Source organism: Bactrocera oleae, unplaced genomic scaffold, assembly GCF_042242935.1.
Source record: "Bactrocera oleae isolate idBacOlea1 unplaced genomic scaffold, idBacOlea1 ctg00000010.1, whole genome shotgun sequence".
Classification (NCBI taxonomy): domain Eukaryota; kingdom Metazoa; phylum Arthropoda; class Insecta; order Diptera; family Tephritidae; genus Bactrocera; species Bactrocera oleae.
Window position 1 is genome coordinate 27,501 of NW_027212753.1, and position 17,462 is coordinate 44,962.

At 37.8% G+C, this 17,462-nt stretch overlaps 2 non-coding genes and 1 pseudogene across 2 annotated transcripts; all 3 read left to right on the forward strand.

Annotated features, from left to right (window-relative positions):
- The first annotated feature begins 4,506 nt into the window (after positions 1-4,506).
- Positions 4,507-6,496, forward strand: LOC138858622 (small subunit ribosomal RNA). The gene has a single exon (XR_011397674.1). It is a non-coding gene; the product is annotated as a small subunit ribosomal RNA (ribosomal RNA).
- Positions 6,497-7,120: 624 nt separating this feature from the next.
- On the forward strand, positions 7,121-7,299 carry LOC138858605 (5.8S ribosomal RNA). The gene has a single exon (XR_011397657.1). It is a non-coding gene; the product is annotated as a 5.8S ribosomal RNA (ribosomal RNA).
- Positions 7,300-7,801: 502 nt separating this feature from the next.
- On the forward strand, positions 7,802-10,573 carry LOC138858583 (large subunit ribosomal RNA; annotated as a pseudogene).
- The last annotated feature ends 6,889 nt before the right edge of the window (positions 10,574-17,462 follow it).

The window sequence follows — 17,462 nt, forward strand, 5'->3', positions numbered from 1 at the left end:
TATAAGTACTAAATGTATAAAGTCTATGAAGTAATAAATTTTCATATAAGTAGTAAATATATAAAGTCTATGAAGTAATAAATTTTCATATAAGTATTAATTGTATAAAGTCTATGAAGTAATAAATTTTCATATAAGTATTAATTGTATAAAGTCTATGAAGTAATAAATTTTCATATAAGTATTAATTGTATAAAGTCTATGAAGTAATAAATTTTCATATAAGTACTAAATGTATAAAGTCTATGAAGTAATAAATTTTCATATAAGTAGTAAATATATAAAGTCTATGAAGTAATAAATTTTCATATAAGTATTAATTGTATAAAGTCTATGAAGTAATAAATTTTCATATAAGTACTAAATGTATAAAGTCTATGAAGTAATAAATTTTCATATAAGTAGTAAATATATAAAGTCTATGAAGTAATAAATTTTCATATAAGTATTAATTGTATAAAGTCTATGAAGTAATAAATTTTCATATAAGTATTAATTGTATAAAGTCTATGAAGTAATAAATTTTCATATAAGTATTAAATGTATAAAGTCTATGAAGTAAAATATAAAGTCTATGAAGTAATAAATTTTCATATAAGTACTAAATGTATAAAGTCTATGAAGTAATAAATTTTCATATAAGTAGTAAATATATAAAGTCTATGAAGTAATAAATTTTCATATAAGTATTAAATGTATAAAGTCTATGAAGTAAAATATAAAGTCTATGAAGTAATAAATTTTTATATAAGTATAAAAAATATAAAGTCTATGAAGTAATGAATTTTCATATAAGTATTAAATGTATAAAGTCTATGAAGTAATAAATTTTCATATAAGTATTAATTGTATAAAGTCTATGAAGTAATAAATTTTCATATAAGTATTAATTGTATAAAGTCTATGAAGTAATAAATTTTCATATAAGTATTAATTGTATAAAGTCTATGAAGTAATAAATTTTCATATAAGTATTAATTGTATAAAGTCTATGAAGTAATAAATTTTCATATAAGTATTAATTGTATAAAGTCTATGAAGTAATAAATTTTCATATAAGTATTAATTGTATAAAGTCTATGAAGTAATAAATTTTCATATAAGTATTAATTGTATAAAGTCTATGAAGTAATAAATTTTCATATAAGTATTAATTGTATAAAGTCTATGAAGTAATAAATTTTCATATAAGTATTAATTGTATAAAGTCTATGAAGTAATAAATTTTCATATAAGTATTAATTGTATAAAGTCTATGAAATAATAAATTTTCATATAAGTATTAATTGTATAAAGTCTATGAAGTAATAAATTTTCATATAAGTATTAATTGTATAAAGTCTATGAAGTAATAAATTTTCATATAAGTATTAATTGTATAAAGTCTATGAAGTAATAAATTTTCATATAAGTATTAATTGTATAAAGTCTATGAAGTAATAAATTTTCATATAAGTAGTAAATATATAAAATCTATGAAGTAATAAATTTTCATATAAGTATTAAATGTATAAAGTCTATGAAGTAAAATATAAAGTCTATGAAGTAATAAATTTTTATATAAGTATAAAAAATATAAAGTCTATGAAGTAATGAATTTTCATATAAGTATTAAATGTATAAAGTCTATGAAGTAATAAATTTTCATATAAGTATTAATTGTATAAAGTCTATGAAGTAATAAATTTTCATATAAGTATTAATTGTATAAAGTCTATGAAGTAATAAATTTTCATATAAGTATTAATTGTATAAAGTCTATGAAGTAATAAATTTTCATATAAGTATTAATTGTATAAAGTCTATGAAGTAATAAATTTTCATATAAGTAGTAAATATATAAAGTCTATGAAGTAATAAATTTTCATATGAGTATTAAATGTATAAAGTCTATGAAGTAATAAATTTTCATATAAGTATTAATTGTATAAAGTCTATGAAGTAATAAATTTTCATATAAGTATTAATTGTATAAAGTCTATGAAGTAATAAATTTTCATATAAGTACTAAATGTATAAAGTCTATGAAGTAATAAATTTTCATATAAGTAGTAAATATATAAAATCTATGAAGTAATAAATTTTCATATAAGTATTAAATGTATAAAGTCTATGAAGTAAAATATAAAGTCTATGAAGTAATAAATTTTTATATAAGTATAAAAAATATAAAGTCTATGAAGTAATGAATTTTCATATAAGTATTAAATGTATAAAGTCTATGAAGTAATAAATTTTCATATAAGTATTAATTGTATAAAGTCTATGAAGTAATAAATTTTCATATAAGTATTAATTGTATAAAGTCTATGAAGTAATAAATTTTCATATAAGTATTAATTGTATAAAGTCTATGAAGTAATAAATTTTCATATAAGTATTAATTGTATAAAGTCTATGAAGTAATAAATTTTCATATAAGTAGTAAATATATAAAGTCTATGAAGTAATAAATTTTCATATGAGTATTAAATGTATAAAGTCTATGAAGTAAAATATAAAGTCTATGAAGTAATAAATTTTTATATAAGTATAAAAAATATAAAGTCTATGAAGTAATGAATTTTCATATAAGTATTAAATGTATAAAGTCTATGAAGTAATAAATTTTCATATAAGTATTAAATGTATAAAGTCTATGAAGTAATAAATTTTCATATAAGTATTAAATATGAAGTCATACAAGTTAAAAATTTAAAAAAAAAATCGATTGTAAAAATACTTTTGATGTTATTAGTTGTATTATGACCATGACGATATTTGAAAATGATATAAATTACCCACGTATATATGAGTTTTTAAATTTTAAATAGGTTAAAAGAATTTTTCCATATATTTTCGGGTTGGTAACGTCAACATGGGAGAGAACATTTATAACAAATTTGCACAAATCTGCTCAAATTGACATATACTGAAATAGTACTTATATGAAAATTTATTACTTCATAGACTTTATACATTTAGTACTTATATGAAAATTTTTTACTGCTAGGAAATGTATTATACTTTTATATATTTGAATTCATTATGTTAGTTTATTAGTAAGAAATTGTTTTTAAATACTTATAAGTATGAATATTACTATACTTATATGATTTATGTATTTAGTACTTGTATGAAAATTTTCATACTTGTATGACTTTATTTACTTAGTATTTATATGGAAATATTTTTTACTTTATATGTATTTTTAAGTAAATATGAAAATGAAAGTTGATTTTGTGTGCCTTTTTATTCCTGGTTTTTATACAGTTAGTTTAAATAGAAATAGATTTTGTTTTATACAAAACTCTATATTCTGTACTAACATATTGTATATAATGAGCGTTTTTTATTCCTGGTTTTTATACAGTTAGTTTAAATAGAAATAGATTTTGTTTTATACAAAACTCTATATTCTGTACTAACATATTGTATATAATGAGCGTTTTTTATTCCTGGTTTTTATACAGTTAGTTTAAATAGAAATAGATTTTGTTTTATACAAAACTCTATATTCTGTACTAACATATTGTATATAATAGCGTTTTTTATTCCTGGTTTTTATACAGTTAGTTTAAATAGAAATAGATTTTGTTTTATACAAAATTCTATATTCTGTACTAACATATTGTATATAATGAGCGTTTTTTATTCCTGGTTTTTATACAGTTAGTTTAAATAGAAATAGATTTTGTTTTATACAAAACTCTATATTCTGTACTAACATATTGTATATAATGAGCGTTTTTTATTCCTGGTTTTTATACAGTTAGTTTAAATAGAAATAGATTTTGTTTTATACAAAACTCTATATTCTGTACTAACATATTGTATATAATGAGCGTTTTTTATTCCTGGTTTCCTACAGTTAGTTTAAATAGAAATAGATTTTGTTTTATACAAAAACATAAAAAATCTATTATTCTATACTAACATATTGTAGAAATAAATATTAAACAATATTTTAGTTTTATTTGTGAGCTATTCTAATATTTACTCATAAAATATATGTGTAAAAGGATGGTTTTTAAATAAAATAAAATATTAAAGTGTTGCACCCGAAAATACTTTTTATCATATATTTATTATTGAAATAAATATAATAGAATTTGAAATTATTAATTTCAAATCAAGAAAAAAATGTATATACTCTTAAAAAAAGGTATATATATTACTATATGCATTGAAATAAAGTAAAATGTATAGAATGATATTATTTGAAAATTTTGCCAATATAAGAAGAAATATCGTTCTTACATAATAATTAAATAATAATATGTATAGAGAACGAAAATTCTTTTCACGATACCAAAACAAAAATTAAAAAAATCCATTACAAAATCACACAATAGAAATGAAATATAATGAAAAAAAATATAATAAAGAAAGAAACATAGAAAAATTGTTGTGTATATTGTAAATGTTTTTATGTTTTGTGTATTTGTGTATAATTTTCAAATAAGAAAATATCATTTTAAACTTTTATATAATATAAAAAATTTATATAAAAAAGAAATATATATTATTCTGGTTGATCCTGCCAGTAGTTATATGCTTGTCTCAAAGATTAAGCCATGCATGTCTAAGTACAAACAAATTAAAAGTGAAACCGCAAAAGGCTCATTATATCAGTTATGGTTCCATAGATCGTTAACAGTTACTTGGATAACTGTGGTAATTCTAGAGCTAATACATGCAAAATAAACACGGACCTTTTGGAACGTGTGCTTTTATTAGGCTAAAACCAAGCGATTATTCGATCGTTATATTGGTTGAACTCTAGATAACTTGCAGATCGTATGGTCTCGTACCGACGACAGATCTTTCAAATGTCTGCCCTATCAACTTTTGATGGTAGTATCTAGGACTACCATGGTTGCAACGGGTAACGGGGAATCAGGGTTCGATTCCGGAGAGGGAGCCTGAGAAACGGCTACCACATCTAAGGAAGGCAGCAGGCGCGTAAATTACCCACTCCCAGTTCGGGGAGGTAGTGACGAAAAATAACAATACAGGACTCATATCCGAGGCCCTGTAATTGGAATGAGTACACTTTAAATCCTTTAACAAGGACCTATTGGAGGGCAAGTCTGGTGCCAGCAGCCGCGGTAATTCCAGCTCCAATAGCGTATATTAAAGTTGTTGCGGTTAAAACGTTCGTAGTTGAATTTGTGCTTCATACGGGTAGTACAACTATAATTGTGGTATGTACATTACCTTATGTATGTAAGCGTATTACCGGTGGAGTTCTTATATATAATTAATACAATGTATTTTTTATATATTCCTCCTATTTAAACCTGCTTCAGTGCTCTTCATCGAGTGTTGTTGTGGGCCGGTACAATTACTTTGAACAAATTAGAGTGCTTAAAGCAGGCTCCAAATGCCTGAATATTTTGTGCATGGAATAATGAAATAAGACCTCTGTTCTACTTTCATTGGTTTTTAGATCAAGAGGTAATGATTAATAGAAGCAGTTTGGGGGCATTAGTATTACGACGCGAGAGGTGAAATTCTTGGACCGTCGTAAGACTAACTTAAGCGAAAGCATTTGCCAAAGATGTTTTCATTAATCAAGAACGAAAGTTAGAGGTTCGAAGGCGATCAGATACCGCCCTAGTTCTAACCATAAACGATGCCAGCTAGCAATTGGGTGTAGCTACTACTATGGCTCTCTCAGTCGCTTCCCGGGAAACCAAAGCTTTTGGGCTCCGGGGGAAGTATGGTTGCAAAGCTGAAACTTAAAGGAATTGACGGAAGGGCACCACCAGGAGTGGAGCCTGCGGCTTAATTTGACTCAACACGGGAAAACTTACCAGGTCCGAACATAAGCGTGTAAGACAGATTGATAGCTCTTTCTCGAATCTATGGGTGGTGGTGCATGGCCGTTCTTAGTTCGTGGAGTGATTTGTCTGGTTAATTCCGATAACGAACGAGACTCAAATATATTAAATAGATGCTTTCAGGATTATGGTGTTGAAGCTTATATAGCCTTCATTCATGCGTTCATCTTGAATGTACAAGTGTTTGAATGTGTTTATATAAGTGGAGTCGTACCTGTTGGTTTGTCCCATTATAAGGACACTAGCTTCTTAAATGGACAAATTGCGTCTAGCAGTAACGAGATTGAGCAATAACAGGTCTGTGATGCCCTTAGATGTCCTGGGCTGCACGCGCGCTACAATGAAAGTATCAACGTGTATTTCCTAGACCGAGAGGTCCGGGTAAACCGCTGAACCACTTTCATGCTTGGGATTGTGAACTGAAACTGTTCACATGAACTTGGAATTCCCAGTAAGTGTGAGTCATTAACTCGCATTGATTACGTCCCTGCCCTTTGTACACACCGCCCGTCGCTACTACCGATTGAATTATTTAGTGAGGTCTCCGGACGTGATCACTGTGACGCCTTGTGTTTCACGGTTGTTTCGCAAAAGTTGACCGAACTTGATTATTTAGAGGAAGTAAAAGTCGTAACAAGGTTTCCGTAGGTGAACCTGCGGAAGGATCATTATTGTGTTCCTATCCGAAAAGAAAAAAAAATAATTATATAAAAACAAAATAAAAAAAAAGAATAAAAAAGAAAAAAAAGTTTTCTTTTTGTTCTTTTCATTCAAAATGTTTTGAATTATACAATGTTTTGAATGTTTTTCTGTTTTTTTTTTTTTTTTAACTCCTTGTAATGCATTATGACAATATATATTATATTGTGAACTTCGCATACATTGTATTTGAACGCAATAAAAAAACCTTTAAACATATAGCTGTACTTATTATTTATATAGAAAATAATATTTAATTGTGATATTTATATAAAATATTATAAATGATAAGTTAACTTGTTCACATTAACGTGTGTAATACCTTTTTTTTATGGTATTTTCTATTTGTGATTAAAAACATGTTGAAAAATTTAAAAAAAGAAAACGCACAAATAGAGAAGAAAATAATATATAAAAGGTATTACTGTTTTTGTTGACCTAAGACATGCGCAGCTGCAAATGTTTGGGTTTAAAATTACAATTTATTGAAAGATGTTTTAAACTTATGTATTAAAAATTTATTATTGATTAATTATTAATACTTTCAATAAATTAAAATTCTTTGACTTTGAATTAAAAAAATACAAAAAAATTATCACTCTAAGCGGTGGATCACTCGGCTCATGGGTCGATGAAGAACGCAGCAAACTGTGCGTCATCGTGTGAACTGCAGGACACATGAACATCGACATTTTGAACGCATATTGCGGTCCATGCTGTTATGTACTTTAATTAATTTTAAAGTGCTGCTTGGACTACATATGGTTGAGGGTTGTAAGACTATGCTAAATTAGTTGCTTATTCTTTTAGTCAATTAATAGAATTTAAGCATATGGCATATTATTGGATTGTATTTTTCAATCCATAATATTAATAGCATAAAAAGAAATATAGAAAATATATTCTTGAATACCTCATATTTGAACGAAAATTTATGATAAATGAGAATCTTAGTATTCCCATAAAAGAAAAAATTTTCAACATTATTTAAATTATATTAAATAATACATAAGAGGAATGTCTAGCATAAAATAAATTTTTATTCTAGAATTAATTCACTCTATTGTATTGAGAAAAATTTATAATAAAAAAAAATATATGATATGTGGAGGAATAATGTTGTTAATTTTATTAATTATTATATTATGAATTTTAAAAAGGGATGAAAAGATTGAATAATATTGAGTAATCAAGATATAAAAATATATTTCTTTAAAATAGCAAATAGCAAAAAAATTAAATAAAAATAAACAAATCAATCTAAAATATATTTTATACAACCTCAACTCATATGGGACTACCCCCTGAATTTAAGCATATTAATGAGGGGAGGAAAAGAAACTAACAAGGATTTTCTTAGTAGCGGCGAGCGAAAAGAAAATAGTTCAGCACTAAGTCACTTTGTCTATATGGCAAATGTGAGATGCAGTGTATGGAATATCTTAATATCTAGTATGAGAAATTAACGATTTAAGTCCTTCTTAAATGAGGCCATTTACCCATAGAGGGTGCCAGGCCCGTATAACGTTAATGATTACTAGAAAGATATTTCCAAAGAGTCGTGTTGCTTGATAGTGCAGCACTAAGTGGGTGGTAAACTCCATCTAAAACTAAATATAACCATGAGACCGATAGTAAACAAGTACCAGTGAGGGAAAGTTGAAAAGAACTCTGAATAGAGAGTTAAATAGTACGTGAAACTGCTTAGAGGTTAAGCCCGATGAACCTGAATATCCATTATGAAAAATTCATCATTATAACTGTAGTATTTAATTTTAAATATTATAGTAATAGTGTGCATTTTTTTCATATAAGGACATTGTAATCTATTAACATAATAAAATATTTATCAAAAGATCATTGGTTTTTAAGTTTATTCAAATTAATTTGCTTTTAGCTTATTAACATAGAATAATTACTGATGATTTGATAAAGTGTTGATAGATTTTATTATATATAATGCTAAAATTCTTTTGAATTTTACAATAATATTATTATCATTGATTTTAATATTAATTGTATGCATTTATATGATTAACAATGCGAAAGATTCAGGATACCTTCGGGACCCGTCTTGAAACACGGACCAAGGAGTCTAACATATGTGCAAGTCATTGGGTTATATTAAACCTAATGGCGAAATTAACTTAACTGTATTAATAATGGGATTAATTTTTAATGTATTACATTATTAATTCAATCCCGGGGCGTTCCATATAGTTATGTATAATGATAATTTATTATTATTTATACCTCTAACTGGAGCGTACCTTGAGCATATATGCTGTGACCCGAAAGATGGTGAACTATACTTGATCAGGTTGAAGTCAGGGGAAACCCTGATGGAAGACCGAAACAGTTCTGACGTGCAAATCGATTGTCAGAATTGAGTATAGGGGCGAAAGACCAATCGAACCATCTAGTAGCTGGTTCCCTCCGAAGTTTCCCTCAGGATAGCTGGTGCATTTAAAAATTATGTAAAAATCTTATCTGGTAAAGCGAATGATTAGAGGCCTTAGGGTCGAAACGACCTTAACCTATTCTCAAACTTTAAATGGGTAAGAACCTCACCTTTCTTGATATGAAGGTTGAGGTTATGATATAATGTGCCCAGTGGGCCACTTTTGGTAAGCAGAACTGGCGCTGTGGGATGAACCAAACGTAATGTTACGGTGCCTAAATTAACAACTCATGCAGATACCATGAAAGGCGTTGGTTGCTTAAAACAGCAGGACGGTGGACATGGAAGTCGTAATCCGCTAAGGAGTGTGTAACAACTCACCTGCCGAAGCAACTAGCCCTTAAAATGGATGGCGCTTAAGTTGTATACCTATACATTACCGCTAAAGTACATGATTTATAATACAATTTCGGTTGGATTATAAATTTTGAAACTTTAGTGAGTAGGAGGGTACAATGGTGTGCTTAGAAGTGTTTGGCGTAAGCCTGCATGGAGCCGCTATTGGTACAGATCTTGGTGGTAGTAGCAAATAATCGAATGAGACCTTGGAGGACTGAAGTGGAGAAGGGTTTCGTGTGAACAGTGGTTGATCACGAGTTAGTCGGTCCTAAGTTCAAGGCGAAAGCCGAAAATTTTCAAGTTTTAATGAAATGAAATGAATGAATTTTTATTCCATAGTAATTAAACACTTGAATAATTTTGAACGAAAGGGAATACGGTTCCAATTCCGTAACCTGTTGAGTATCCGTTTGTTATTAAAAATGGGCCTTGTGCTCATCCTGGCAACAGGAACGACCATAAAGAAGCCGTCGAGAGGTATCGGAAGAGTTTTCTTTTCTGTTTTATAGTCGTACTACCATGGAAGTCTTTCGAAGAGAGATATGGTAGATGGACTAGAAGAGCATGACATTTACTGTTGTGTCGATATTTTCTCCTCGGACCTTGAAAATTTATGGTGGGGTTACGCAAACTTCTCAACAGGCCGTACCAATATCCGCAGCTGGTCTCCAAGGTGAAGAGTCTCTAGTCGATAGAATAATGTAGGTAAGGGAAGTCGGCAAATTAGATCCGTAACTTCGGGATAAGGATTGGCTCTGAAGATTGAGATAGTCGGGCTTGATTGGGAAGCAATACCATGGTTTATGTACTCGTTCTGGGTAAATAGAGAATTTCGATTCTTGTTCCCCGGATAGTAGTTACGTAGCCAATTGTGGAACTTTCTTGCTAAAATTTCTAAAGGATTTATTATTGTATAGATACTTTTTAAATTATAACGATTATCAATTAACAATCAATTCAGAACTGGCACGGACTTGGGGAATCCGACTGTCTAATTAAAACAAAGCATTGTGATGGCCCTAACGGGTGTTGACACAATGTGATTTCTGCCCAGTGCTCTGAATGTCAAAGTGAAGAAATTCAAGTAAGCGCGGGTAAACGGCGGGAGTAACTATGACTCTCTTAAGGTAGCCAAATGCCTCGTCATCTAATTAGTGACGCGCATGAATGGATTAACGAGATTCCCTCTGTCCCTATCTACTCATTCGTTGTTTGGATTCCGACGCGAATAGACGTGCGTGCGCATCGTTGCGATTAATTAGTGATTTTTTCGATTCTCTTTTGTGCGGTATTTGTTTACGCGAGTGAGTTGGCACCGTTGCTTGGCGGGTGTGAAAATTGTTGTTGCGATTTCCGTGGAATTTCGTTTTGTGCGGGTATTCGCTGGAAATTGTTTTTTGCTCGGTTACGGGACCGCGTGTGTGGTTTTTCGTGCTAGGGCACGAATTGCGCGTTTTTGGGAAATTTTTGGCGTGGGCATATTAAGTAGCGGTAAGTACATATTTTTAATATTGTGTACTGTACCTTTAGGTACTACCGCAACGTGGTTGTTGTTGTTGTGGGACTCTCCGTACAGTTCCAGTTTAGTGCTGTGTTGTTGGCATTGTTTGCCGGCTGGACTGCTTGTTTGGAGTGCTGTGTTGGGCATCTGGCGTTCAGTTGGTCAGTGTCAGCAAGTCCTGAGCAGGATTGCTCAATAGGTACCGGCGGCTGTCCCAGTGTTGGAGACAGTGAATCCTGTGCAGACAAACGGTCGTAGTAGTGTGCGTTTAGCCCACGGATCGATTCGGTTCAGCGCCACATCGGTCGACTCGCAACCGTTACGGGGACTTGTTCCGTCCGGCGGTCATTTGAGTGACCTTTGTCCAGACCATTTGGTTGGAGTTGTGGGCTGTACCCTTGCGAGAACGCTTTAATCGTCCGCTTGGGTCGTCGCTGCTACAGAGCGGGTCTGCGCTTGCGACACTTTTTTCAGCGCGTTCAGTCGCACGTACGTGGCGAGCGGCTGTTTCGGGGTCTTGTTTGAACGAGTCCCATCTGCGTCAGTGGTACGCTTGGCGGATCAGCCTACCGAAAGGCGAAGTCCGAAGGTAGAGATGCCTCCACCACGGAGGAGGAGGGTTAAGTCCCTCGCTGGGAGCGAAGAGTCGGGGCCATCAACCATTACGGTCGACACTTCGGGAGACGAGATGGTGGGGCCACCGGTAAGGTCCCCGCCTCGGCAGAAGGCGCGTTTGGGGTCTGCGGGTGAAACTGGGGGTGAAGAGGGCGGGAGCGGTAGTTGTAGCGGATGCGGTAAAGGTGACACCGCTGAAAAAGCGGCTGTTCACCCCGCAAAGTCGGGCGAGGGCGAAGTGCGTGTTACGAGCGCTTATGTGGGCGCGCAGAAATCGGGCACTGCAGAAGTTGGTCTCGTGCGTGGTGACGAGGGCGCGACAAAAACGGGCGCAAAGAAGGCGAGCGCGAGTAAGGGTAGTGTGGGCAGAGGTGACGCTGCTAAAGGGAGCGCGATTTTTGTCGGGGGTGGTGCGGTTAGCCATGTCGCGGCTATAAAGAAAATTTCGGCTGAGCTTAGCGAAGTGGTTTTTGGGGCCGAAAATTTCGCCATAGGGACCGCGAAGGGGCTGATGGAGCTTGCCTCGAAGTACGAGGCACTTCTGATGACGGTAGTAACCGAGAATGCCCATCTTCGTGGTCAAGTTGACGCCCTTAGAGGAGGCTGTGGGGGACACTCCTCGCCACCGAGCAGGTCAATGCCGGCTCCATCGGCACCGATGCCTCCGCCCCCAGCACCTGTACTGGAGGCGATTGCACCGGTGGCGCCGAAGGCTGTTGAGACCTGGTCTGTTGTGGTCAGGAGTAAGGGGCCCGCAACTTCCTCTAAGGAAGTCATACAGAAAGTAGTTAAGGAGGTGGGTCCTTCCCTGGGGGTAAGGATTCACGAAGTTAGGCCTATTAAGGGTGGTGGGGCGGTTATCCGCACTCCCTCTGTTTTAGAGAGGGAGAAAGTGGCGACTAACGCGAAATTCGGGGAGGTGGGGTTGGACGTGACTGTCAACCGGAAGTTGGGTCCCCGGGTTGTGGTCCAGGGGGTTCACACGGAGATCTCCCATGACGAGTTCATGGAAGAGTTACTCCGGCTGAACCTTCAGGATTTCAGCCCGGCGTCCCTGAGGTCAGACGTGAGGATGGTCAGTCGTCCCTGGAAGGTGGCCCCTGATGGTAGCACCAATGTCGTCCTTGAGGGTACGGACAAAATGATGTCCGCCCTCTTGGAGGCAGGTAGGTGCTACATCAAGTGGTTCTCCTTCCGGGTGCGACCGGATAGCCCCGTTGCTGGCTGCTTCCGGTGTATGAGTTTCGACCATAGAGTGGCTGTGTGTAGGGCCAAATCAGATGTCTGCCGGAGGTGCGGTCAAGAAGGCCACAGAGCTGCCAGTTGCGTCAATGCACTCCATTGCCGCAACTGCGCATTCAAGGGTAGACCAGCTGGGCATCTTATGATGTCCGCTGTCTGCCCGATATACTGTGGCATTGTTGAGCGCGCCCTCGCCAGACACTGATGGGGGGGATTATACAGTTAAACTGCCAGGGGGCGTATGCCGTAATGTGTGAATTGGGGGGGTGTATGGCTGAGGGGAGGTGCGGCATTGCCTTACTTCAGGAGCCCTACGCCACCAATGGTGTCGTTCGGGGTCTTCCTGGTAGTTTCAAGGTCTTCACGGACCTTGGGGCTAATGCTGCAATTGTTGTGAGTGATCCTAACTACGATTGTGTAGTTGTGGATTCCTCACAACTGGGTGTATGTGTCGCGATAGAGGGGGAGTTCGGTAGGCTGATTGTAGCTAGTTTGTACTGCAAATTTAGCGAGCCCCTAGAGCCCTACCTGGGCTACATGGATAAGCTACTACTACTTGCGAGTAGTAGCCCATTTATCCTAGGGCTGGATGCGAATGCCTCGTCTTCGATGTGGTTTAGTAAGGTATCCCGGCATTCGTCTGGATATCAAAGCCACAGTCGAGGCGAGGCATTAAGTGAATGGGTGGTGGCTAAAAACCTCCACATTGTGAATGAGCCGAGTGAATGGTACACGTTTGATGGGCCTGGGGGCGTGAGTGACATTGACGTGACGCTTATGAATCAGGCAGCAGATAGGGCGTTCGTAGCTAGATGGGAGGTTAAGGGAGGGTGGGGATTGAGTGATCATAATTTGATCCAAATTATGGTTACTCCCAAATCCCCTCCCTCGCTGTATGAGAGTCCATTGCGGCGATGGCGTACCTCTGGTATCGACTGGAACCAATATGGACGATCTGTCAGGGAAGCGGTATTGGGTATACCGCTTAGAGCGTTTGAGGATTTGGGGGTTGATGAGCAGATTGCTCGTCTTTATGAGGTAGTGTGGGGGGTAAATGATAGGGTATTTAGAAAGTGTGAAAGTTTAATGGTTAGGAAAATTAGGTGGTGGACGCATGAGCTAACCTTGAAGAGGAGGACTGTCAGGCGATTGAGGCGAAAGTTTCAACGCGCTCGGCGGTCCAATTCTGACAGGCTGTCCCAGCTTAGGCATGAACTTAGTTGTGCGGCTAGGGAATATAAGGATATGTTAGTAAAAGTTAAAGAAGAGGAGTGGAGGAGTTTCGTGAGTGAGAATAGGGACGACCCGTGGGGTCAGGTCTATAGGATCTGCCGGGGTCGTAAGAGGGAGGATATCACCTCTCTTCGCGTTGGTGACACTGTGTTATCAACGTGGAGAGAGTGTGCGGGGGCTTTGTTAGGAGCGTTCTTTCCTAGGGCGGAGGTTCAGGTACCTCAAGCACAAGAGGTACCTGTCCCTCCATTAGATGATGGAGAGTTGGGGTACGCCTTTGGCCTGGTCAGGTCTAAACGGTCCCCAGGTTTTGATGGTTTGAACGGAGAGATGTGTAAAAGCTTGTGGAAGTTCATTCCTGAATACTTGGAGGCCATTTATGATAAGTGCGTGTGGGAGGGTTATTTTCCACGCGAGTGGAAAATTGCTAGGGTTGTACCTCTCCTGAAGTCCCCTGATAAGATCAGGAGTGATCCTCGCTCTTATCGGGGCATCAGTCTCCTTCCAGTACTTGGAAAAGTGCTGGAAAGAGTTATGGTGGAACGGCTTCAGGAGCTAACGCGGGGTATGTGGTCGGATAGACAGTATGGGTTCAGGAAAGGACGCAGTGTAGAGGATGCGTGGTTCTACGTTCAGGGTGCTGTTAGGGAGAATGTCAACAAATATGTCCTTGGCATATTTGTTGACTTCAAGGGGGCATTTGATTACCTAAGCTGGGATCGAGTGTTGCAACGGCTGGAGGAGCTTGGCTGTCCGGAAATTACTCTTTGGCGGAGTTACTTTTCGGACAGAAAAGCCTCTCTAGTCGGAATGAATGGGAGTGTGGAGATCGGAGTGGTTCGTGGCTGCCCGCAGGGATCCATCTGCGGTCCATATATTTGGAACCTCATGATGGACTCTCTGCTTGGACAGCTCGAACCCCTCTGTAAATGTTGTGCGTATGCGGACGACCTTCTCCTTCTGGTTGAAGGTCGATCGCGATTTGAGTTAGAGCGGGCGGGAGGACAATTTTTAGAAATTGTAAATAGTTGGGGTTTAGGTGTGGGGGTAGACATATCGATGGACAAAACGGTGACAATGCTGCTTAAGGGCAGATTGTCGCCGGTTCGTCCACCGATTGTCAAGGTGAATGGGGTCAGCATCAGGTATGTGACGCAAGTCAAATACCTGGGGCTGACCATGAGTGAAAGAATGTGCTTTACTCCACACTTAGCGATTCTGAAGGAGCGACTGCAGGCGGTCGTAGGCAAAGTGCGACGCATCTTGAGGAGCGATTGGGGCCTTGGACGCCGTGCTGTTCGCACCATATACCGTGGTCTATTTGTGGCTTGTGCCACTTATGGAGCCGCAATATGGTGGGAATCAGCGATGACGGTCTCTGGTCGCCGAAAACTCCTCTCGGTGCAACGTTGCATGATGCTTGCATGTTTGCCTGTATGTCGCACCGTTTCAACGGATGCGATGCAGGTTTTACTAGGTGCACCCCCTCTTGACCTGATTATTGTACAGCGAGCTGTTGCATTCAGGTTAAGAAGGGGCTTGAGTGTGTCATTGCTGCGGAATGATTGGATTTCCGATGATGATGTGGAGAGGGAGGGATTTCTAGGGAGCAAGAGGCTTCTAGATGATAGGGTTAGGAGTAGGTGGCAAGACCGTTGGGACAATAGTCCTAACGGTCGGGTGACTTATGAGTACATCCGGGATGTTAGATTCGTTGAGGGTAACCCAGACTTCAGATTTTGTCTGAGTCTGGGTTTTTTGTTAACGGGGCATGGGCCTCTGAATGCATTTTTGCATCAGAGGCACCTTTCTGATAGGTCGGGGTGTTTGTGTGGGGCGCGTCGTGAAGACTGGGTTCACTTGATCGCGGAGTGCCCGATGTACTCGGACATTAGGGATCTAGGGGGTATGGGGATTAGCTGGACTGATGGACGGTTAGATGTTAGCGGTGTGATCTCCACTAGTCGGAATGCCGAACAGTTAGGGTCGTTTGCGCGTGAATTGTTTAGGCGGCGGAGGCGTTTAACTGTGAGTTAGGGTTAGCTTCTTGTGTGAAAGGTGTGTGAGTGTAATGTGCGTATGGGGTTCAACCCTTGGTTACCAGTCCAGAGCTGTATGGAGGCTCAACTGGTAGTAGCTTCGGCTACGAGGTCTGACCGGAGACTTAATTCTGGTACCACGGGGAGCAGGGGCCCTTGGAGTTCGCTCCAACCTGCTCGTGCGGACTGGCCCTTCGGGGAGTATCGTGGTGGTTGTGGTTTATACCCAAATGCGGGAAGAACTGACGTTTTTGTCAGTTCAATGTGGAGTTGCATTGCAACCGGGTGCCGGACCCAAAGTACGGCAGAGGTTTTAGATAGGCCTCGAACCTTACCAAGGTGTGTAGTGTGTCCATTCCACACTACCAATCGGTACTGAAAAATGCCTAGCATTTTTGGGGCGCTGATCAACGCATTGTATTGATACGCTGTGCTTTTGAGCGCCGTGAGATAAGGCCGTCGACGGCAGGTACTCACGTTAAACACACCGGACGTTGTCCCTATCTACTCACTCGTTGTTTGGATTCCGACGCGAATAGACGTGCGTGCGCATCGTTGCGATTAATTAGTGATTTTTTCGATTCTCTTTTGTGCGGTATTTGTTTACGCGAGTGAGTTGGCACCGTTGCTTGGCGGGTGTGAAAATTGTTGTTGCGATTTCCGTGGAATTTCGTTTTGTGCGGGTATTCGCTGGAAATTGTTTTTTGCTCGGTTACGGGACCGCGTGTGTGGTTTTTCGTGCTAGGGCACGAATTGCGCGTTTTTGGGAAATTTTTGGCGTGGGCATATTAAGTAGCGGTAAGTACATATTTTTAATATTGTGTACTGTACCTTTAGGTACTACCGCAACGTGGTTGTTGTTGTTGTGGGACTCTCCGTACAGTTCCAGTTTAGTGCTGTGTTGTTGGCATTGTTTGCCGGCTGGACTGCTTGTTTGGAGTGCTGTGTTGGGCATCTGGCGTTCAGTTGGTCAGTGTCAGCAAGTCCTGAGCAGGATTGCTCAATAGGTACCGGCGGCTGTCCCAGTGTTGGAGACAGTGAATCCTGTGCAGACAAACGGTCGTAGTAGTGTGCGTTTAGCCCACGGATCGATTCGGTTCAGCGCCACATCGGTCGACTCGCAACCGTTACGGGGACTTGTTCCGTCCGGCGGTCATTTGAGTGACCTTTGTCCAGACCATTTGGTTGGAGTTGTGGGCTGTACCCTTGCGAGAACGCTTTAATCGTCCGCTTGGGTCGTCGCTGCTACAGAGCGGGTCTGCGCTTGCGACACTTTTTTCAGCGCGTTCAGTCGCACGTACGTGGCGAGCGGCTGTTTCGGGGTCTTGTTTGAACGAGTCCCATCTGCGTCAGTGGTACGCTTGGCGGATCAGCCTACCGAAAGGCGAAGTCCGAAGGTAGAGATGCCTCCACCACGGAGGAGGAGGGTTAAGTCCCTCGCTGGGAGCGAAGAGTCGGGGCCATCAACCATTACGGTCGACACTTCGGGAGACGAGATGGTGGGGCCA